This window comes from Dipodomys spectabilis, unplaced genomic scaffold, assembly GCF_019054845.1.
Source record: "Dipodomys spectabilis isolate Male_0828 unplaced genomic scaffold, ASM1905484v1 ptg000307l, whole genome shotgun sequence".
In the NCBI taxonomy this organism is placed as follows: domain Eukaryota; kingdom Metazoa; phylum Chordata; class Mammalia; order Rodentia; family Heteromyidae; genus Dipodomys; species Dipodomys spectabilis.
In genome coordinates, this window is record NW_024870984.1 from 3,407,986 (window position 1) to 3,431,436 (window position 23,451).

The window sequence follows — 23,451 nt, forward strand, 5'->3', positions numbered from 1 at the left end:
CCTCAGGGCCTGGGACTCTCCTATGGTCAGATAGAAAGTGTGACCAGAGGCTGACCAGGTTGTGACTTAGCAGGAGGGGGAGATGGCTGCCTCCAGGTGTGCCAGATACCTAGGTAACACATAAAGGGTGGAAACTTAGCCAAGAAATGAAGGGTGTCTGCATAGGTTAGGCATGGCTGGGGCAGACCTAATACCAAATACAAGTAGTAACTCTGCGTTGTGACTCCTAACTCCAAACCATTCATTCTCAATCATTTTCTTTCTTTCCTTCCTTCTTGCTTTCTTTTTTGTTCGTTTGTTTGTTTGTTTGTTTCTTTCTTTCCTTCGTCCTTCCTTCCTTCCTTCCTTCCTTCCTTTCTTTTCTCCCTTTCTCTCTCCCTCTCTCTATCGATTTCTATCCCCTACCTCAGTATTCTCAACTCTCAAATAATGAACACTTGGTGAGTTGAACTCAGAAGCTGGGAAGAGCAGCTCAATTGGCCATTGTGATATTTAATTTCATGTTTCCTTACACCTCTTCCACAGGTCACTGGAATCAAATAAGGAACACAGCAGCATGGCATCTCAAAGCCATTTGGAGGAGGAAAGCAAGCACGTTCACTGCATTCTGTCAGGTCCACCCTGACAGAAGGTGAGGCAGACTCCTCCCTCCTCTTGGCTAAATCTCAGCACAGTTTCTGCGTCAGGAGAGGTGACTGCTTCCAAGTGAGCCAGTTACCTACATGACACAGGTATTGAGCAGAAACTTATCCTCTTGTCATGCTGAGATTAATGGCATGATTCAACATGATCCACTAGATTGTTGCGATTGGGACTTCCTAAATTTTTGGTTAGGCTATGTTCAAATTGTGATCTATTTATTTCTGATTACTAACCATGATTATAGATGTGAGCCAATGTGAACCAGCACATCAGACCATTCAAAGTTCTTTATCACACATGGAAGACACGCAGTTTCCCAAGTGACATACAAGTTGACAGACAGCAAAATAAGTCCTTAATTCTGGTCGAGACGTGTTTTTAATGTAAAACAAAATTACTTAGCAAAATATCTGACTAATGTGATTATACTTACAAACTTACCCTACATTGTAATAACAAATCACCTATATTAGACAATGATTAACACAAATTACCTGTAATCATTTATTTTTGTCATATCTTCTAGAGGTAGGCAGAACTGGAGCACACACTATTAACTGAGGTGGTAGAATTTGACAGGATCATAGTTCTGAATCAGTCTAGGATGGAAAGTATCACCCATATCATCCTACTAGGTAGGGATTTTGGAATGTAATCATGATCCCTGCTTTTTACGCTTGGTGCAAAAGTTGCTACTCTATGAGTAATGTAACTTAAACAAGAAAGGATTGGTGGAGGGACTCCAGTGGTGGAGTATCTGTCTGGCAAACACAACATCAAAACTCAAATCAACTTCCTAAAGATAAAAATAAGAAAAGGAAAGAAAGAACAACTCACAATGAGCATATGTTCAATGTAAAAATTTACACTAAATCATTGTAGTTATAATGCCATCATATAATTCTAGGGGCAAATACATTTTGTGTCAAGGCTAAATGAGAAAATAACATACTATATACAAAGCTTTGGTAAAGCATAGGTCTGGCTTACAATGGTGAACGCTTAAGTTTGCATGTGCAGTGCTGTGCTTGGTTGTTATGGTTTATGGAAGTCCATCATTTTGATGAGCTTGGCATGATGAAATTACCTAACCATACAGTTCACTGAACAGATACTGCTGACATATATATATATATATATGTATATACATATATATATATATATACACATAAATACACAATACACTAAATATACACATGTATGTATTTATATATTAAGTGGCATGTAAATCAAATAAAATTTAAAATGAATAAATTTAGTGAGCATATACCTTTCCCAAATAATTATTTTACCTGAATAAATTCATGTCTTAAAGTCTCCAATACTATATCACACTTACATGTTTGCTGATCCCCTTCAGCTTTTTTATGATATTTTTTTTTCTTTTTCAGATGAAAAATCCAGCCAATAAATATAGTTTTATAACATTCCTTTCTTTATAAAATGAAAAACACGTTGTGTAATCTGGCTCTTTATGTGTCATCAAAAAATTGTTTATAATTTCAAGTACCTATTTTCTTAGACTTAGGTCTCACTCATTTCTTCCAATAATATCTATGGAAAGGAGAAAATGAAGGATCATTCTGTTACTTTGGGAGCTTTTGTTATTAATCACTGCAATAAATATTATGAAAATAAAATTCTGAAATTATTTAGAGAGATGACATGAAAGTTACCTTTCTACACACCTATGATACTCCCTCAACTAAGTCACAGAACTTGAAATAAGTAACATTTTAGCTGGGAGCCAGTGGCTCATGCCTGTAATCCTAGCTACTCAGGAGCTGAGATCTGAGGATGGTAGTTCATAGCTAGTCCTGGCAGGAAATCCGTGACGCCCTTACCTCCAATTAACCACCAGAAAACCGGAAGTGGCACTGTGGCTCAAGTGATAAAGTGCTAGCCTTGATCTAAACAGCTTAGAGACAGTGCCTAGGCCCGGAGTTCAAGCCCCATGACAATGAAAAGGAAAAAAGGGAGGAAAGCAATATTTTAAAGCTAATGTGCACATATACACAAATGTTGTCTAGAAATAAAATTATAACAGCTCCTGGACTGGTAAAAGATAGATTAAAGTGAAATTGCCTTCAATCATTTATTTAGACCATCTATACTGAGGGCAGGTTATTGGAGCTCACATAACTATCTAAAGAGGTAGAATTTGAGAGTATCACAGTTCAGAACCAGTGTGCAAGAAAAGTAATAAGGTTTTCATATCATCCTAAAACCTGGCATGTTGGAATGCATTTGTGATCCCAGCTACTTGGCAGATAGAGGTGAGGATCTTAGCCTCTGTTCAGCGCTCAGCAAAATTGATAACCTATGAGCAAAGTAACTAAATTGAAAAAGGATTGTTCTAATGGTAGAATACTTGTTCTGCAAACAAAATATCTAAATTCATACTCATTTCCTAAAAGAGGAACGAAAAGAGAAGAAAGATAAAAAGAGAAAAGAGAGAAATAAAAGAAAGTAGAGAAGGAGGAGGAGAGAAGGGGAGGAAGGAGGGAAGGAAGAAAGGAGGGTAGGAAGGAAGGAGGGAAAGAAAAGAAAGAAAGGGAGGAAGAAAGAAAGGGAGAGAGGTACAAATAAAAACCTCAGAATGTGTTAGATTTTAATAATGACCCCAAATCCTTTTAGATACAAATGCCGTCATTTAATTCTCTGGACAGAGACATTTTGTATCAAGCCCTGTTGTAAGGTCTTAGGACCCCCGAAAGACCACCAGAGACCACAACCAATGTGAAAAGCAGAAGAGTCCTTTCTTTTCAAGCTCAAGCTTGTTCTTCCATGCTCTAGGTAACTGGTGAGGGTGAGAGACCCCAAGCACAAAACCAGCACAGCTTTTATAATATTGAAAAAACAAGTTTAGGGAATTTCCACACAAGCAGTTACATGATTGGTTTGAGGCCACCCTAACTGCAATGTCTTTTTTCTGAACTATTGGTATGTTCTGTTCCTGGAACACTTGGGTAACTGTTCTGCTTTCTTAAGGGTGGGCAGGGTTGGTGGCAACCTGTGTTTTTTTTTCTCTCTCTTGGTTACTCTGAGGACAGCCTAGCACAAGATGGTGGCGTTAATCTCAAATTGGATTTACTTTGGCTCTTCATTCTCTCCTCTTCTAGAGCATCAGGGACCAATCATGGTCCCATAATTGGCACAGTCTTCTATATATACAGTTTGGTATTGGGGTCTCAGAGCTAATAGATGGATTGTGCTGATTCTCTCTTTTACAAAGGACACCAGTCTACAAGGTCCGATTGTGAGTAACAAAATTAACCGTATCAAAGGCCCTAACATTTCCTTCCAGCAATCCTGACTCCGTATGTCACAGCTAACATAATTTTATACCAACTGTACTCCTAAGCTCCAATTTTAAGACATACTCATAGTATTTGCTACATACTTAAACTTTCTGAGGTTTGTCTTCTTTACAAACATTTTAAGACGATCAGTACTTTTTAAATCCTTTCTTATCCAGAGGATACCAATTTTTCCCCAATTCATTTCTTAAGGCTTTCTTTACTACCCTTCTGTTCTTTAAAATTCCATAAGCTTCTTTGTGGATAGAGTTTAAAACTGCCCATTTTTCCTTTGACTTGTGGAACCAAGTTATCTCAGAAAGCCTCAATGCACCAGTGGGATGAAAAGCTTGCTAGATTTTTTTTTAAATTTAATTTAATTTTATTTGTGAGCATACTGTACAGAGGAGTTAAAGGCTAAGATTAGGTCTGGGTCTCATTCCTCTTACTACTTCCACTGATTAAAAAAATCTCTCCTTTATCTTTAAAACACACATAGGAGGAAGCAGGCTATTACCATACGAGAGCCAAACTAGGCTGTGACCCTGGAGTGCCTAAGGCAAGACAGTGATATCCTTGCCCCCAATATCCACTGGGGGATTAGAGAGGGTTACTGGATATCACCAAAAGAACGTTCCACAAGAGCTTAGTTTTAGCAGCTTTCAACCGGGAAGCAGTCTCAGGTGATGGAATCAGGCAGGAGTTCAGTCGACATCTACCACAGTGGAGATGAACTAGGTGATGATGAGATTTCCTCCAGGTGACTGCCAGGCTGTTGTTGACCTTTACCTTGCAGTAGCATGGTCTCTTCGTGGCTGCAAGGGACTGTCACACCTTGTGCTGGGCTGCAAATTCATACACAGACTGGTTAAGGATACATTGCATAGGCTTGGCAGTCTGTGACTCCACTAGTTTTTAAGACTGTTTAGACAATAATCCAGGACAATTTACCAAGATGACAACTGTTTACACTACTGTTTTTAATAAATCTAGGATTTTCTAGGCAGAAATAGAGGGCTCAGGTGTGTACTATTTTTTCCCATGCCTTTCCCTTCTGTCAATTTTACCACATTTTTAAAAAGGTGACTCTGGTCCCTTGTTCTTCAACGGGGAAGATGGACGAAGATTCATCTTCTGTCATTTCTTTAAGCTGATTCAGGGTTGTTGATTGTACCTAGCCAGGAAGCTAGTAACCTTAGCCCATTTTACAAAGAGGTTACCAGGGTTAAATGTCATTAAGAACAATATTTTAACTTTTGACAAATGCACAGACCTTTTGTTCTGGCTACAAGAGTGGAGCTTATTTAGCACTCTGGTTTGTTAAAGCATCTTTCTAGATGGTTTAGGAATGTGATCTCTAGTAATCCTAACAATGTGAGAGTTCACTATGCAGCCCTTCAGACAGATATCAATAGAAACACACTCTCAGGTTTACAAAAATTTTTCCTGAGCAGATGAATTTCATGTAGCTGGTTTCAGCTAAAAAGTTACTGCCAATTAGAGCTTTTGGCACATACAGGGGTTGGGATCCAAACTATCCTCCATATTCTACAACCTTAACTTTTTACTACTATCACAGATGACCGACAAGTTCCTGTCGCTTACAAGGTAGATAGTCATAGACATTAGGCATGCTTACAATCTATCTTTCCATTAACTTCTGGCTCTGACCAATTTTTGAAGGGCCACACACAAATGACTCTAGGATCTGATATTATTTCTGCAATCCAAGCAGTGGCTTACAGTCTCTGAATGCTCCTCCATTGCTTTCATCCCAGAAGTGTCTTCTCCACACTGGGAAAAATGCCTCATTGGCATTTCTCTTAGTTGGTTGCTGGACTTGAACTCAGGGCCTGAGTGTTGTCCCTCAGCTCTACAGCTCGAGGCTAGCACTCTGCCACTTTTGAATCCTAAAGCAGCACTGCTTGCTCTTTCAGCTTTCTGCTGGCTGAGTAGAGGTGACATTCTCATATGGACCTTTTTCTACTCGGGCTGGCTTCGAACCGGTTTGCAGATCAATGAGTCTCTTAAAGGCCACTTTACTCAAATTAAAAGCAACAAGGTGGTCAACATAGAAGTAGCTTTTAAGCATGTTCTTACCTGAAACATATTAAGTGCTAAAGTTACATGTGACAAACTTTCAAGAATCCTCCCTCATTTTTGTGGGCCTGATGGGAACTGTTACCAAAAAACCTATGAGAGCAAACTGAAATGGGAATTAAGCAATTAATTTGGTAATTCTAATTTTTCCTTTTTGCACTTTGAGGCAAATGTTTAGAACAAATTTACTTTTAAACTTTATATACAGAAATCAATTCCTAATTTGTAAGCCTCCTATTAATCTCTGTTTCAATATTCTATACTTTAGTTTTTGGTTGCATTATGAAAAATCCCTTGAACTCTCGATGCTATGTGTCACTCATTTCCTCTTGGATGCTTGTTTTAAAACAGATACACATTCAAACTTTTAAACTCAAATAACAAATTTTTCTTAATGCAAAAATTACAATCACCATCACTGTACCAAGAAGCTAGACATAAAATACCTTTATGCCTTAAAAAAATTCCAATGGCAGAATATCATTGAGAGCAAATCACATTATACAAATAAACTTTTTAACCCTCTTTTTAGGGCCGCCTTAATTTTAATTTTAACACATCCAAGGGGCAGTTTTAGCAATGCTAATCAGATCATCACATCAATCATTTTTACCATTAGGTTTCCAGTGTCTATCTGCAGGGAAAGGGGACAGAATAAAGATGGGCCACTTGACCCTTCCTGTGGAATGGGCACGCACCCAGTCCAACTCTTTATGGTTAGATGAACTATGTTGGTGCCAGCTTGCCCTCTTTCGCCATGCATAGACTCCTCCCAGGGCCTGTTCCACCATGCATGTCCAGCAGAACTGTACTTGTGTCTGTTCACCCTTCGCTCCTAAGAATGAGTCTTCTGTTGGCTTCTAATTTTCTCCTTTTTGTTAATCCAGATATCTTGATTACAGTGTTGATTATGCATTCTAAAATACCAGATTTTCTAATTTTCAAGTTAAAGAATCCTTAAAAAGCCATTAAAAACAATGTGTAAATTCTTCAAAAGATTTTGGTAATGTCCAAACCTTATAACCTTTTGAATTTTAAACTTAAACTCACCCAATTGTTATAGCATGCTGACAATTTATATCATGAACATGTTCACAAACACATACAAAACACACTCACACAGATCTTTAAGCATGCAAAAATAAAAATCAGTTGTTTGTAGACATTCTAAAGTTTTCAAACAAAAAATTAAGACAATATTTCTTTTAAACTAAGTAACTTTGTTGAGTTTCGTTTTCCCAGGGCTTGCTTGTTTAGCAAGGAATTTTACCAATTGGTATTTTGAATCTCTTCTGTTGGGGGAAGGCTGGGGGTGACGGGGGTCACCTGAAACTAAACTGGCCTGATTTTTTTAATCAATTTTAGATAAAATCACTTTACATTTTTGGGACTAGTTGAAAAGTCAAAACCAGCCACATAGCCTTCTCTGTGACTCAGGCCAGCTGGAGGCTGGAGCTTTTATTTCCCCAGAGATGTTCAAATAAATAAGAAAAACGCAAAACCAAAAACATACATTTAAAACTAATACCAATTCTAAAACAGAACTAGACAAGACAACAATCAAAGGCTGCCTTTGTCTCTACCAGAACTCTGTGCCATTCTCACTCAGCAAACTGTATTCAGAGTGTTCTGAGTGAGCCTGCCACTCTCACCCAGAACTTCCCTATCTCAGGAAACATAAAACAGAGAACAGTCAAATCTCAGTGAATGGGGTGACATCTCACCAACATTTGTTTACCCAGGGTCCTTCCAAGGTGGAAGGGAAGTCCCAATCATTTTGTAGCAAGGGAAATAAATCCCCTCTGACTGGTAGATTCTCCCCCATACTCACACCTCCCTGGGCCAAGGCCTAAGGCTAAGATAAACACCTAATGACAAACAGAACACTCAACACAAAGACACAACTTACAAAGGCACGCTGCAGCATTGTAAATTACCAACCAGAAAGTGCCAGACTATAGATGGAGAGTTTCCCCTAAAACAGAAAACTTCCCAATACAGATGGAAAACTTCCCAAAAAAATGTCTGCATGAAAGTGTGAGACTACAAATGCAACATTTCCCAAAAAAAAATGTCTGTACTAAACAGCAATCTAACCAGAGGGGTCTGGGGACGTCTCCTCACAGACCCCGTTGGCAGTCTTATAGCGCGTCCACCAAGACTCCTTGCCACCCAGAATACAGACTCCGTGGGAAAACAGAATTACAGATACAGAACCTACAGGCAACCAACTATACAGAACAGCAATGCCTTGACTTAACAGATGGGTTTTTTGGGACTCTGTGGTGGGGCGTCTGGAAGGTCTCATGAGGGGGATTCCAGATGAGCCCCCAAAAATGTTGCATGGACTTGGGAACCCCGAAAGACCACCAGAGACATCGACCAATGCGAACAGCAAAAGAGTCCTTTATTTGCAAGCTCAAGCTTGTTCCTCCATGCACCCGGTAACCTGTGACAGTAAGAGACCCGAGCACAAAATCAGCACAACTTTTATAGTATTGAACAAACAAGTTTAGGGAATTTCCACACAAGCAGTTACATGATTGGTTTGAGGCCACCCTAAGTACACTGCCCTTTTTATGAACTATTGGTATGTTCTGTTCCTGGAACACTTGGGTAACTGTTCTGCTTTCTTAAGGGTGGGCAGAGTTGTTGGCAACCTGTGTTTTTTCTCTCTCTCTTGGAGTTAATCTGAGGGCAGCCTCCACAAGATGGTGGCATTAATCTCAAATTGGAGTTACTTTAGCTCTTCAGCCTGAATAAACTACAGCATACCACATACAAAGCTTTGGTAAAACACAGGTCTGTCTTAAAATGTTGGACCAATAAGAGTGTATGTCTAATGATGTTGCAGTTGTGTCTTAAGGTGTGTGGAGTTTTCCATCCTTATGATCTTATAATGATGAAATTGACTAACTACACAATTACCTGGGCAGATCCTTGCTGAGACCTATATATATTAAATCACAGCTTAACAAAGAACAATATTTACAATGAAATATGTTGACCAAAATTATTTTTACCTGATTCAGTGTGTTTTTTAAACTCTATATCACATGTACAACTTCCTCATTCCCTTCTGTCTCATTATGTTGTCTTTCTTTGTTTTGGTTTTGTTTTCAGAACCATGGTGTTACAGGGTATTTCTTATTTTCTTGTCTTCTAGTCTTCAGAAAGTCTGCAGTTAAATAGGCTTAAGTTCCTTTTGTTAGAAAATTAAAAGCAATTGGGTGGGGTCTTCATCATAATTTTGTCATGATCTCAAATACGTTTTCATATCTAACATTTTACTTGTATAATCTCACTTCAATCTTTTCCAAAGGACACTTTAGAGGAAGGAGGAAATTCAAAGTGGATTCTGGTAGATAATTTCTGGTACATATTAAGGTAAGCAACTCCAAAATTATTCATTAGAAAGATGAGTTGAAAGTCATCTTTTTACACACTGATACTCTTTCCTCAACGAAACCAGAGGATTTTAAATAGCTAATATTTTTTAAGTTAATGGGCAGTAATGTGCACGAATTTTCTAGAAATAAAATGATCACTCATGAAACCTTACTGATACTTCAAAGAATACTTTCAATAAGAAGAATCACCTTCAGACATTTTCACCCAATGTGTATCTTCCTGGTAACAGAACACCAAACTAGATTAAGACATCTAATAGATATCTAATTTTTGTTGCCTTTTTGCAATACTTCTTTCTTCTCATATTGATTAGTATGAAGTCTATGACCATTATAAAATCATATTTGTAATAAAAGTTACTAGATGGGACCTTCATGGATGAGATGGTGTGGAGTTTCTGGTGTAGTCCTGTCTCGTTCAAAGGAGGAGTTGGTATTGGCCAACCTCTGTGGTGGAGCAGAGCGGGGCTTTGAGGGTGAAAGCCAGTCTGTGTAGGGCTTTGAGACAGCAGGGAAGGGACAGGAATGGCTAAACTTGTTAGGGGCATGGTCTCTTGTGGAGTAGGCAAGATTTAAGATGGAGGCTGGCAGGGAGACAGGTTTTCAGTTGAAGAAGGCGGGTTCACTGGGGAGGAGTCTGTTTGGGGCAGACCTTTTGGAAGGAAGAACAAGGCTACAAAGGAGGAGCTTACTTAGAGGAGCGGTGCTGGTAGAGCACTGTGAGCCCTTGTGGGATATATAGGGTGAGGTTTCCCATAAGGCAGGGCAGGGAATGGAGGCAAGAGGCAGACAGAAGGTGGGGATTCTGGTGCAGGAATGTGCATCTATGAGGGAGAGGCCTTTCAGGTTCTAGATTTGAGAGGGCAGGGTGGTACTAGGAAGACATGGGCTAGTAAGGGGCAGGGTTTCTGGTGGAGAATGGCAGGCCTTTGGGAAGTGTGTTAGGGTGGAGGTGGAGTTTCCTACAGAGCAAGTTGTAGTCACAATGTATGTAGGAGTTTTTCAGGACCAGAGCTTTGTGAGAGCAGTGATAGTATCCAGTGCTCTAGAATAGTTAGGATGGGGTTTCTGGTGTAGCCAGTCACAACTCGAAAAGAGAAGTTTGGGTGGGGATCTCAGTGTTGCAAGTCAGGACATGGACTTTGGACAGGGTTTCCAGTAGGGCAAAGCAACCTTCAAAAGGGACTATGGAGGGAGTGTTTTACAGTTGAGCCTGGTGAGACTTCCAGAGGGAGGGCAACTGGTGCAGTGTTTTCCAGTGGAGCAATGTGGGTGTTGAGAGATGGAGTAGTGTGGGTTTTCTGGTGGAGTTTTTCTGGAACAGGGCAGGGCTTGGAGCCATGGGGCTAGTTGAAGGAGGAGCTTTGAGAAGGAGTGGAAAGGCTACAATGGTGTAGGATAATTATGGGCAGGGTATCAGGTGGAGTATCGTGTAGATCTTAGGGAAGAGCCAATAGGGGTTGGGTTTATCTGAGGAGCAAGGCAGGGCATTGAGAAGGTAGATGTGGGAGGTGAAGAGTCTTGTGGAGGAACAGGGCTGGCTCTCCAGGCAGGAGATGGGCTGTGTGAGAAGCTTCTGGCCAAGCAAGGTGGGGCTTCAAGGGAAGTTATAGGGAGGTGAAGAGTTTTTGATATAGCACGATGGGCTTTGTGGGAAGAGGTAGGTTCAGGGCTGTGTTTTAGAATTTAGGCCACTTAGAAGTAGGCTAGTTATGGGCAGAGACTCTGATAACATCAGGAGGAGCTCCAGGGAGAAGGCTGGTTGGGGGTGGGGAAGAAAGGGAAGGGAGGATCTTGGAGGTAATAGAATATGGGAGCAATGGGACTGAGAGGGACTAGAGTAGTTAGGAGCAGGGTATCTGGTGGATGAGATGGGGCTTCGAGCGAGGAGCCCCATGTAGGCCGGGTTCTTGGTGTAGTATGTTGGGACATGAAAGGAGATATAGATGTAGCCTGGTATCTGGTGGTGCAGAACAGGGATTCCAGGAAGGGGTGGAGTGGAAGAGGGATTTTACTATAGCAGAGAAGGCGTTTCAGTAAAGCGTCTTGTTGCAGTTAAGCCTTTGAAAGTTTATAGCAGGTCTACCAGGGGTAGGTTAGTTTAGATTAGGCTATTTAAGGAGGAAGCTGCCTGGAAGTGGGTTTCCAGTGGATCCAGTCAAGTTTTATGGGATGGGGGGGATAGGAAAGGGGCAAGACAGTGCAGAGTGAGGCTAAAAAAAATGAACAGTTACCACGAATAAATACCATATAAGAACACCATTTTCTGTCAGTGTAGACTTATATTACTTTTATGTATGCAAGAGATGCTGGAGAAAGTAAACAAGTAATAATCCTTCCTAGTGAAATTTTTCTTTATTCTAGTTGATTGAAAATAAAACTACAGGACGCATCAGGCTCAGAGGCACACAGGAGAATAAGACACATGAAGGACTAGAATTCATTCCCCAGAACCAACATTAAGGACCACAAATAAAAGTTTAAAATGTCTCACTTGGTCATAATGGACAATATTGTCTTAAAATTGTGAATGAACAGAACTTTTACTCTGACCATTTTAGAAATCCTAAAACTAAGTAAATAGTAATGTTTTTAACTTTATACAATATTGGAACATGTACTAAAAATAATTAGGAAAATATAAAACTGTACGCAGAATGTCGTTTTCCAGTATCAATTCAAATCTAAAAGAATTTAAATCCAGAAAATTGCCATATAGTGAGGTTGCAGCATGGTTTCTTTTCCATCATCAAAATGGTGACTTAAGCAATGTGTCTTTATCATTGGATGCATCGATGTTAAAACATATCTAAGAATATGAAGCACTACTGAAGAAACTCAGAAGGATCTATGAAATGATGTTGGAATAAAATTAATGACTAATTACAGCAGGAATTGATCTTCACTAGGGCCATAAATACTTTCCAGAAGAAAAGGCTACATTGAAAAATAAACAGTGAAAAGGAAGCAGGTAGGCAGACCTTGAAGTAAACATTATCCAATGAACAACATCTAATGAGGCATGATTGCAATCTTCTTTTACATAAGTTAGAGTTACTGACCTATGTTCTTCCCTAATGCCAAATAACAAAGTCATGAAAATGCAGTAATCATTTTCAGGACATTGGAATTCAATGAATGTATTGCTAGAATGTAAAGATAGATGTCTGATCTAAGGCGTGAAGAAAATATCCCCAATCTCTGGCCCTCCGCTGTGAGAAGTGTACAAAACAAAGCACAAGGAGAATGGACAGAAGTACAGTAGTGCGTACCAGTAGTTCCCAAGATGCATTGATAGATGTAACAGGGGAGAATATCAACAAGATCACCATAGGACTTAGCATGGAGAGTAGAAAGAAGAACAGTGAAAATGCAAGGAGAATTGCAAAAGATTCCCTTGCATATTTGGCAGAAGAGTGCATGGCATTGAGGTCTAAACTACGTGGAGGTATTATAGAAAACTACCTGTGCTCATATGGTGCCACGAGAAGTGAAGAACTTATGATTTACAAGACATTGAATAATCATAAATGTCTTGCTTCAGTAGTGCAGAGTTAAACCTTGATAAATTCTGTTTTGAAACACCTAACAAAGTATAAAACCAAGACAAGAAGATTCAAATTATATATACGTGATTTGACTGTTTGCAACAATAGAGTTCAAAAAAATCAAATCACATAATGTGGATGTAAAAGGATAACATTACTAAGGTAATCTTTATACAATACATATTTTATGTGAATAGTCCTGATTTTAAATGATTTGTTTTCCTTACAGATTTTGGATGCACAATACCAACAAAAAACAAAAACAAAACAAAATAAAAAACACTTGGCAGCTAGATGCTTGTGCCTCATCCCTATTCCTATATAGTCACGAGCCTGAGATTGCAAGATCATGGTTCACAGATGGCTGGGGTAGCAATCCATGAGACATTTATGTTTAATTATTCAAAGACAGAGTGAAACCTTGGTTCAAATAGTACAGACTGAGTCATTCATGAGTGAAAAAACCAAGCAAGAGTTTGAGGCTCTGAGTCAAGTTTCATTACTGTGTGTGTGCACGCATGTGCGTGTGCGTGCGCGTGCGCGCGCACACACACACACAGAGAAATGGAATGAGAGAAGAAGAGGGAGAGATAAAAGGGAATATTAAGAGTTTAAGGACTATAATAAGCATATATTAATAAAAATGAGGGAAACCATGGAACCTATGGTCTTTGAGTCTGGCTTCCTTCACATAATATGATTGTTTTCCAAGTCTTTCATTTTCTTATGAAAGGGGCTTTGTGATTCTTTCTGATAGAAGCATAAAATTCCATTGTGTATATATACCACATTGTCTTGATCCATTCATCTATTGAGGGGCATCTTGATTGGTTCCAATAATGCTGCCAGAAACAAAGTTGTAGATTTAGTGTGTTTAACTTGAGATCATTTTGACAAATGCCCAAGAGTGGGATTGCTGGTTCCAGAGCTATGTACATTTGACCTTACAAAATAATGTTAATTGAAATGAATTCCAAGACATAAAAAAAAGGTGGTTTTTTTTTCAGATGTCAACCTTGATGTCAGTAGAGTGTCTAGATCATATTTTATTTGATTTGTCTTTTGTCATTGTTTATCCCTTGCAATCTCTGTCTTGATTCTGGTACCTTCCACCTTGTATATAGATTTATCTGATTTGTATAAGTAAAGGGAAAAATATAGTGATGAAAGAAGTACAAAGAGTGACGCATTGCAACAATGATATTCACAAGACACTATATCAGAAATGAAATTTACAACTTTGGGGTGGGGTGGAGGTGTACGGGGTGGGAAGGGATAGAAGAACAACACGGTGTGGGTAACAATATTCAATAAGGAATGTACCTTACTCATGTAAGTGTAACCCCTCTGTATAGTATTTTTGAAATAAATTTAAAAATTGAACCTATCCTAGAAAATATATAGTTTTCAAAATAATACATCTGTCACAGTACTTGTGAGGGGTTCTAGAGTCAAGCTGTTAGACTTGGAAAAGGATAGATTGGGAAGCCATCTCAAACAGCAATCAAAAGTCTGAGAGCTGTGCTCTGGAAAGGTCAGTCAAGGGAAGACAGGGGTATGAGTCATTACCTCAAGAGTATTTAAGTTAGAGCTGTTGGACACTAAAAGATTGAGACTTTGGAGACAAGATGGATGTCTGTGCTATGGTTGTAATGACTATTGCTCCTTTGCTCCCTAAAAATAAAGGCATTCAATTATCACCATGTATCCAAACAATACCTCATGTTAATAGTTGTAACCACAAGCTAGATTGATGTCTTAGTTTGTCAACATACCTGTAGCCACTAACCCACCCCCCCACCCACTGTAGTAGAATGAATATAAAACATGTTTAGGAGGATATGGGGATCCAGAAGCTGGCAATGAGAATTTGGATCCTCTGATGTCATCTTTCCTATCACTTCCTGTGAATTCTCAGTTCTTTGGCCAGGTAACCTATCATCTTTGCTGTCCCATGGTTGTGGTAAGTGACAGTACTGATATTCTGAACACCTCAAAACAAACCATGAGAAAACACTTCCTCAAAGAACATTGACGTATGTATAAGAGCACCTGGAAAGATACCAAACATCAGCAGTCACCCAGTGATCCTCTAGCAAGAATGTACAATTCAGGAGTATCTTTACTTCTGATAATATGAGATGGATAATTGTCCCTTTTGTATATATGGTATTTGATATTGCATACATTTTTAGAACCACATATACATTGTGAAATAATGTGATTTATTTCACAGGTCACAGACCATGTCACTGGATTGATAACCCTAATGCCTTATCTCAGTTGCCTGATTCAGATTTAGATGAGTGTGAATTGCCTAATTATGAATATTTCTCCATGAAACTCAACAACACAGAATGAAGTGTCAGTGTCAGGCCATTCTATACTTGCAAGGATTTTTTCATATATTAGAATAATATACACTAACACTGCTCAGCACTCGTGGCACATTGATGTGTTATATGTTCTTCAGATCAGAAATAGGCAATAGTTTAATGTAGAATGATGGGCTATACATTTTCAACAAAAAAAGTGATGATTACCTCCTGCAATTATTATCAGTGAAGAATCCTTCCTATACATTTTACTGACTTAGATTCTGCTCTGTGCCTTACCATTATCAGGCAGGCTCACACTATATCGAGCTACAATACTGCAGCAACCTTAGCTGCCTTTGAATTTTAAATCCAATATTGATACCAAGGTCAACTCTGCAACTCTAATCACATAGACAGTGGACAACTGAACTTTTCAAGCCTGGTTAAAAATTCAGCTATTACTGCTCATTGTCAGTGTTAAAGATCTCACTCCTTTAGATTTATTGTCTATCTTCTAGTATTTCCAACACTGCCTTAGATGTTGGTTTTTGAAGTAGATCTTTTAGTTTGCATTTGATTTATGGAGGTGCTTGTGATGTCAGTTGAATTGAATATATAATAATGTAAGTTATTTGATGTTTTGACATATGAATTTAATTTTGGCAATTGAGGAAGTGAATACACATCACTCACAAAAGTTGCTTTATGTGTATTGGTATTGCTATATTGTGAACTTCCTAAAAGCCAGCAATGGGATCAAATGTCCCAAATCCCATTACTTCTGTCACTGAGACAAGGCTAGAAAGGTCCAGACCAATTGTCTCTTCATAGAGAGAAGCTATCTACAAAGAAGCAGGAGAGAATAGCAAATAAAGCAAATGAGTCTCCCAACAGTTTAATTTATTTTTTTATTTTATTTGATAACATACTGTACCGAGGGGTTACAATTACATGGGCAGGATAATGCATACGTTTCTTACCAAGCATTGCAGCCTCCTCCTTTGTTTACCCTTCACCTCCCTTCCCAGCCGCCCCCCGCCCCCCCACCCAATCCTTCCCCCCCCACACCGACATTGTAAAGCTCGTTTTTGACATGACATTTTGTACTTCTCATTGTTGCAACAGGTCCACCTGAATCCTTAAACGACTTGTTTGTCCCCATCTCCTCCACAAGTTATACTTACATCAAATATAGTGAAAGCGGGGGTTACACTGTGGGGGAGGGACATACAAATCAACAAAGAAATAATCTTATAAATGCATTAGAAACACATGCATAAAAGAAAAAAAACATTAAAATATGTATTCAAGGGTTCGTTTTACTAACACCACATTATCTGAACTTTTCCGCTTGACTCATACATATATTAGATATTGCAAATAAGGGAAACCATGGGACCTATGTTTCTTTGGGCCTGGCTTACTTCACTTAACATAATTTTTTCCAAGCCTTTCCATTTCCTAACAAATGGGGAAATGTCATTCTTTCTGATGGAGGCATAGAATTCCATTGTGTATATATACCACATTTTCTTGATCCATTCATCTACTGAGGGGCATCTGGGTTGGTTCCATATCTTAGCTATGGTAAATAATGCTGCAATAAACATAGTTGTGCTGGTAGCTTTAGTGTGGTCTTGTTTGTAAACATTTGGGTAAATGCCCAAAAGTGGGATTGCTGGGTCATAGGGGAGTTCTATGTGAAGTCTTTTGAGGAACCTCCATACTGCTTTCCAAAGTGGTTGAACAAGTTTAATTCCCACCAACAATGAAGTAAGGTTCCTTTCTGTCCACATCCCCTCCAGCATCTGTTGTTGTTAGAGTTCTTGATATTTGTCGTTCTAACTGGAGTGAGGTGGTATCTCAATGTTGTTTTGATTTGCATTTCTTTTATGGCTAGGGAGGTTGAACATTTCTTCATGTGTCTATTGGCCATCCTTCTTTCTTCTTCAGAGAAGTTTCTCTTTAAGTCTTTCGCCCACTTATTTATTGGGCAGTTGTTTCTTTGAGGATTTGTTGTTGGGGGGTTTAATTTTTTGAGTTCCAAGTATATTTTTGATATGAGACCGTTTTCCGTTGTATGGCTAGTAAAGATCTCCCAATCTGTGGGCTTTCTATTGATCTTGCTAGCTATGTCATTTGCCCTGCAGAAGCTCTGCAACTTCATGCAATCCCATTTGTCCAACCTTTCTTTGATTTGTTGTGTTTCTGGGTCTCTATTCAGAAAATTTTGGCCTTAGCCAAGGAGACCTAGGGTTTCTCCTATTCCATCCTGTAATGTTTTCAGAGTGTCTGCTTTGAGTTCAAGGTCTTGGATCTATTTGGAGTTGATTCTGGTGCAGCGTGATATATAAGGATCTAGCTTTAGTTTTCTACATGTAGTTAACCAATTTTGCCAGCACCATTTACTGAAGAGGCTGTCTTTCTTCCATTCTATTGTTTTAGCTCCCTTATCGAAGATTAGATGGCTATAGGTCTGTAGTTTCTATTCTGGGATTTCTATTCTATTCCATTGGTCCTGAGGTCTGTTCTTATGCCAATACCAAGCTGTTTTGATTACTATGGCTTTATACTAGAGTTTGAAAATTGGTATTGTTATTCCTCCAGCAGTGTTCTTTCCGTTGAGGAGTGTTTTTGCTATTCGGGGTCTTTTATTGTTCCATATGAATTTTTGGATTGCCTCTTCTATTTCCTTGAAGAATGAGGGTGGAATGTTGATAGGTATTGCGTTGAATTTGTAGATAGCCTTGGGAAGTATTGCCATTTTCACGATGTTCATCTTTCCAATCCAGGAGCATGGGAGGTTTTGCCATTTTTTAAGTTCTGTGTTTATTTCCTTTTTCAAGATTTAAAAGTTTTCATCATAGAGGTCCTTCACTTCTTTAGTTAAGTTAAATCCTAGGTATTTTATTTTTTGTGGGGCTATTACAAATGGAGTTGCTTTCCTAATTTCAACCACCCTTTTCTCATTGTTGGCAAACAGAAAAGCCATTGATTTTTGGGGGTTAATTTTATAACCTGCTACTTTGCCAAAGTTTTGAATCAGCTTGAGTAATTTGGGAGTGGAGTCTATGGGATTCTTTAAATACAAGATCATGTCATCTGCAAAAAGGGAGAGTTTTATTTCTTCGTTCCCTATTTGGATCCCATTTATGTCTGCATCTTATTTTATTGCTCTAGCTAGGCATTCTAATACTAGATTGAAGAGAAGTGGAGAGAGTAGGCATCCTTGAATTGTTCCTGAGTTAAGAGGAAATGGCTTTAGTTTTTCACCATTGGGTATAATGCTGGCTGTAGGTTTGTCATATACACCCTTTATGGTATTGTGGAATGTTCCATGCGTTCCTAATTTTTCCAAAACCTTCATCATAAAGGGATGTTGGATCTTGTTGAATGCTTTTTCTGCATCTATTGAGAAAACCATGTGGTTCTTATCCTTGCTCCTGTTGTTGTGATGAATAATATTAATTGATTAGCGTATATGGAACCAGGTTTGCATCCCAGAAATGAATCCTGTCTGATCGTGGTGTATGATTTTTTTGATGAATTGTTTATGTCGATTGGCCAAAATTTTGTTGAGAAGTTTTGCATCAATGTTCATCAAAGAAATGGGTCTATAATTCTCTTTCTTTGATGAGTCCCTGCCTGGTTTTGGGATGAGGGTTATGATGGCTTCATAGCATGTGCTCGGTAGTGAGCTTTCTCTTTCACTTTCATTGAAGCGTTGGAGGAGAATTGGTGTGAATTCTGCTTTGAAGGCCTTGTAAAATTCCGCTGTAAAACCATCTGGTCCTGGACTTTTCTTAGCTGGGAGGTCTCTTATTGCTGTTTCTATTTCAATGCTTGATATGGGCCTGCTAAGATAGTTTAATTCATCTTGGTTTAGTTTTGGCATGTCAATATTTGCTAGGAAGAGGTCCATTTCTGTCAAGTTCTCAAACTTATTAGCATAAAGTTTCGAGAAGTATTCCCTTATAATGTTGTGAATCTTGGTTGTTTCCGTGGTGATGTTTCCATTCTCATCTCTGAGTTTATTAATTTGGGTGTGTTCTCTTCTTTTTATGATAAGATTTGCTAAGGGTCTGTCAATTTTGTTAATTTTTTCGAAGAACCAACTCTTGTTTTGTTGATTCTTTCTATAGTTTTTTTAGATTCCAATTCATTTAATTCTGATTTAATTTTCATTATTTCTTTCCGTCTACTGGATTGGGTTTATCTTGCTGCTCTTTTTCAAGGAGGTTTAGATGTGTCATTAAATTCTTAGTTTCAGATCTCTCCAATTTGTTGATTTAGGAGTTCAGAGCAATAAACATGCCCCCTGGGTACTGCCTTTGCTCTGTCCCAGAGTAGCTGGTAATTTGTGTGCTCATTTTTGTTGAATAGCATGAACATTTGAATTTCCTTTCTAATCTCATCCATGACCCACTCATGATTCAGCAGTGTGGTGTTGAGCCGCCGTGTGATACCGGACTTTCTTTGGTGGCTTTTGGTGTTGAGTTCTAATTTTATTCCCTTGTCATCAGAGAGAATGCAAGGTATAAATTCAATGTTTCTGAATTTAGACAAGTTTGCTTTGTGGCCTAAAATGTGGTCTATTTTAGAAAACGTTCCATGTGCTGTTGAGAAAAACATGTATTCTGATGATGCTGGGTGAAATGTTCGGTAGATGTCTGTTAAGTCTAGCTGATCTATGCAGCTGTTTAGATCTGCGGTTTCTCTGTTGAGTTTTTGCCGAGTTGATCTATCTAGTGGGGAGAGTGGTGTGTTAAAACACCCAACAATTAATGTCTTTGGATGTATATGGGATTTAAAGGAAAGTAGTGTTTCTTTGATAAATTTGGGTGCTCCATTGTTTGGCGAATAGATATGTAGAATTGTAATATCCTCCTGAAGGAGAGATCCTTTAATTAGCATGTAGCGACCTTCTTTATCTCTTCTCACAAATTTTCATTTGAAGTCTATTTTATCTGATATTAGGATTGCAACTCCCGCCTGTTTATGGGGGCCGTTTGTTTGGTAGATTTTGTTCCAGCCGTTAAAATTGAAAATGTGTTGTTTTTACAGGCAAGATGTGACTCCTGCAGGCAGCAGATAGAAGGTTCTTATTTTTTAATTCAAATAGAGAGTCTATGTCGCTTAATTGGAGAGTTCAGTCCGTTAACGTTAAGAGAGGGGACTGAGAGGCATTTGGGAGTTGTTGCCATGTTATCCACCTTCTTGGGGGCTGCTAAAACTGGATTCTTCCTATGGTTCTTGGATTCTCAGTTTGGGTGCAGTTTCTAGACCTTTATTTTGGTCTTATTGGTTTTCTATGTGTAGGACATCTTTAAGAAACTTTTGTAGGGCTGGTTTGGTGGAGATGTATTGTTTCAATTTTTCTTTGCTATGGAAGGTTTTTATTTGGCCTTCAGTTATGAAGGAGAGTTTAGCTGGGTACAGTATTCTTGGTTGATAGTTGTTTGTTTTTAGGGCATGGCATACATCATTCCAGGCTCTTCTTGCTTTGATTGTCTCTACTGAGAAACCTGAGGTGATTCTAATTGGTTTCCCATTATAGGTGATTAACCTTTTCTCCTTGACAGCTTTAAGGATCTTTTCCTTGGTCTGAGTTGATCCTGTGTGGATTATAATGTGACGGTGGGATGTCCTATTCTGGTCTGGTCTATTTGGGGTTCTAAAGGCTTCTTGTATCTGAATAGGCCTATCTTTTTGCATGTTTGGGAAGTTCTCTGCTAGGATCCTGTTAAACAAATTTCCTAGACCATTAACTTCTGTTTCTAGGTGCTCCTCTACACCCATTATCCTTAGATTAGGCCTTCTGATGGTGTCTTCCAAGTGTTGGATAGATCTATCATATTTCTTGGACTTGTCTTGGATGGTTGTATGTTCTTTCTCTATAATATCTAGGCTGTCTTCAATCCCTGAGATTCGATGTTCTGCATGGTCTAACCTGCTGTCAAGACTCTCTACTTTGTTTTTTATCTCTTTTCCTTCTAGTTGGTCAGCTTTGATGGCTTCAAGTTCTTTGTTGAAGCTCTGTTTTAGGACTCGTATGAATTTCTTTACTTCCTTAATTTGGTTTTCAGTGTTTTTTCTCAAATCACTTAGTTGATTGGTTATGGTTTCTTTGGACTCCCATTCCTTCTGTTGGGTTCCATTCAACATTCCCTTTGTGGTCTCCCTGACTTCCTTCAGCTCTTTTTTAATGGATTCCATGAATACCTTTAGTGATCTTTGTGTGTTCTCTACCTGCTCTCTCAATTCCTGTATTACTCTTTGATTAGCTTCCTCCCGTTTGTGGGATTCCTGCAGTTCACTTTCCTCCTGTTCGTGGGATTCCTGGAGTTCTCTTTGAGTGTTCTCAGCCTGCTCATGCCATTCCTCCCTTTCTCTTTGAGTATTCTCAAGTTGTTCACGCAAATCCTGTATCAGTTTTTGAGTAGCTTCCTCACGCTTATGATATTCCTGTATAAATTTCTGGGATGCCTCCTCTCTCTCCCTGTCATGCTCATACAGAGTCCTTTGTAAGTTGTCAAACTTCTCATTTATCATGTTTGCCAGCAGTGTTTGTAGAGCTATTTGGGAATTCTCCTCTGGATTATTCATTATCTGTTCTGACCCCTGATTATCAAGATTGGGAATTGAGATACCCGAGTTTGCCATTTTTCTTGTGTTTTTCCGGCTTACTCTGCCCATTTGAGATGAAGATAGCACCAGTTTTGTGCTAGAACACTATCTTAAGGCAACCATCAACCAAAGTTTGCATTTGTACAGTCAATAGTCTACAGATACTATCTAGTTCAACAGATACATCTATTCAACATCAAACAACTATATGTTAAAGGGCTTAGAACCGCAGAGAAGAATTTGGAAAACCAGAAATTATTAGGGTTAGGGAGAGATGTGGGTAAAAAATAGGAATAGATTGGTGTGGGGAGGCACAGGGAGAGTTAACCATGTCCTAATCACAGTGCAGGAAATAGGTTGGGTAGGATGCAAGTAGAGAGAGAGAGAAAAAGAAGAAAGGGATAGGGGAATGAAAAGAGACCAGAAAAAAAAATAGAAACGTAAAAATTAATGTTATTTTAGAGATTAAAATACCATCTATTTATAGAGGAATATGAATATGTTGAGAGAATGGGAGGGACATAGAGGAGATGTGAAAAACTTTAAAAAAATGCTTAAAATATTATATAGGTATAAAGAGGTAGTACTGCTATTAATGAATTTAAGTCTCAGAGGTTTTGAATTGAGTAATAAGTTTGTGGATTAAGTGTGTACACAATGGGGGGTAGGGTCTACTAGTTAACTACGGGTTTATCTGAGGATGTGCAGGACAAGAGTTAAGTCACATAAAGAAGAACAAAGAGGAAAAGATGGAAAGGATAGGAAAGTGAGAAGAAAAGATCAGAAGTTCAGTAGAGCTAGACAAAAAACAAAAAGATAATTAAGAATGAAAGAAAAAGAGAAAGAAGACAAGAAAAGAAAGGAAAACACACATTCACGTATTCCTCAAATAAAAATTATAAGAGGAGAAAAAAAAAGTTAATGGAAAACAATTATTTTTTCAGAAGAGGCAAAAATTAAAGATTAATAAAAGTTTTAGAAAAGCAAAAAATTTTTTTTTATATATATAAGGTAACAAAAAACGAAAGAAAAAAACACAACAAAAAAAAAAAGAAAAAAAGAAAAGAAGAAGAAGAAAAAAGAAAGGTCTTTGATTTTTTTTGCGGGGGGGGAGGGGTGGGAAGAGTCCTGTATCTCTCTTTTGTCTGTAACCAGATTCTGGTTGGAGTCTCTGGTCAGCTTGAGGTCCTGTGGCTTGATTGGTTTCTTAAGTCAGTTTGTTGGAACAGGCAGAAAAATGCTCTGCTTTACCCAAGATTTTGAGATTCCCCCTCCCAGGTTAGTTTACTGGGAGGGTGATCTGTTTTGAGAATCACAAAAGAGGGGGATGCAGTGATGAGGCTAGGTTCTGGCTAGAGCTGAGGCTTTTCAACAAACAGTAGCTTTTCCCTGGGGCTATTTTGTGAAAAAAACTCACAGCACCCAGCCTGGAGCCATTCTCAGGGTTTCTGTTTTTCAATTGATTGTGGTGGCTGCTAGAGGGAGGGGCAGCCTCTGGCTCTGGTTA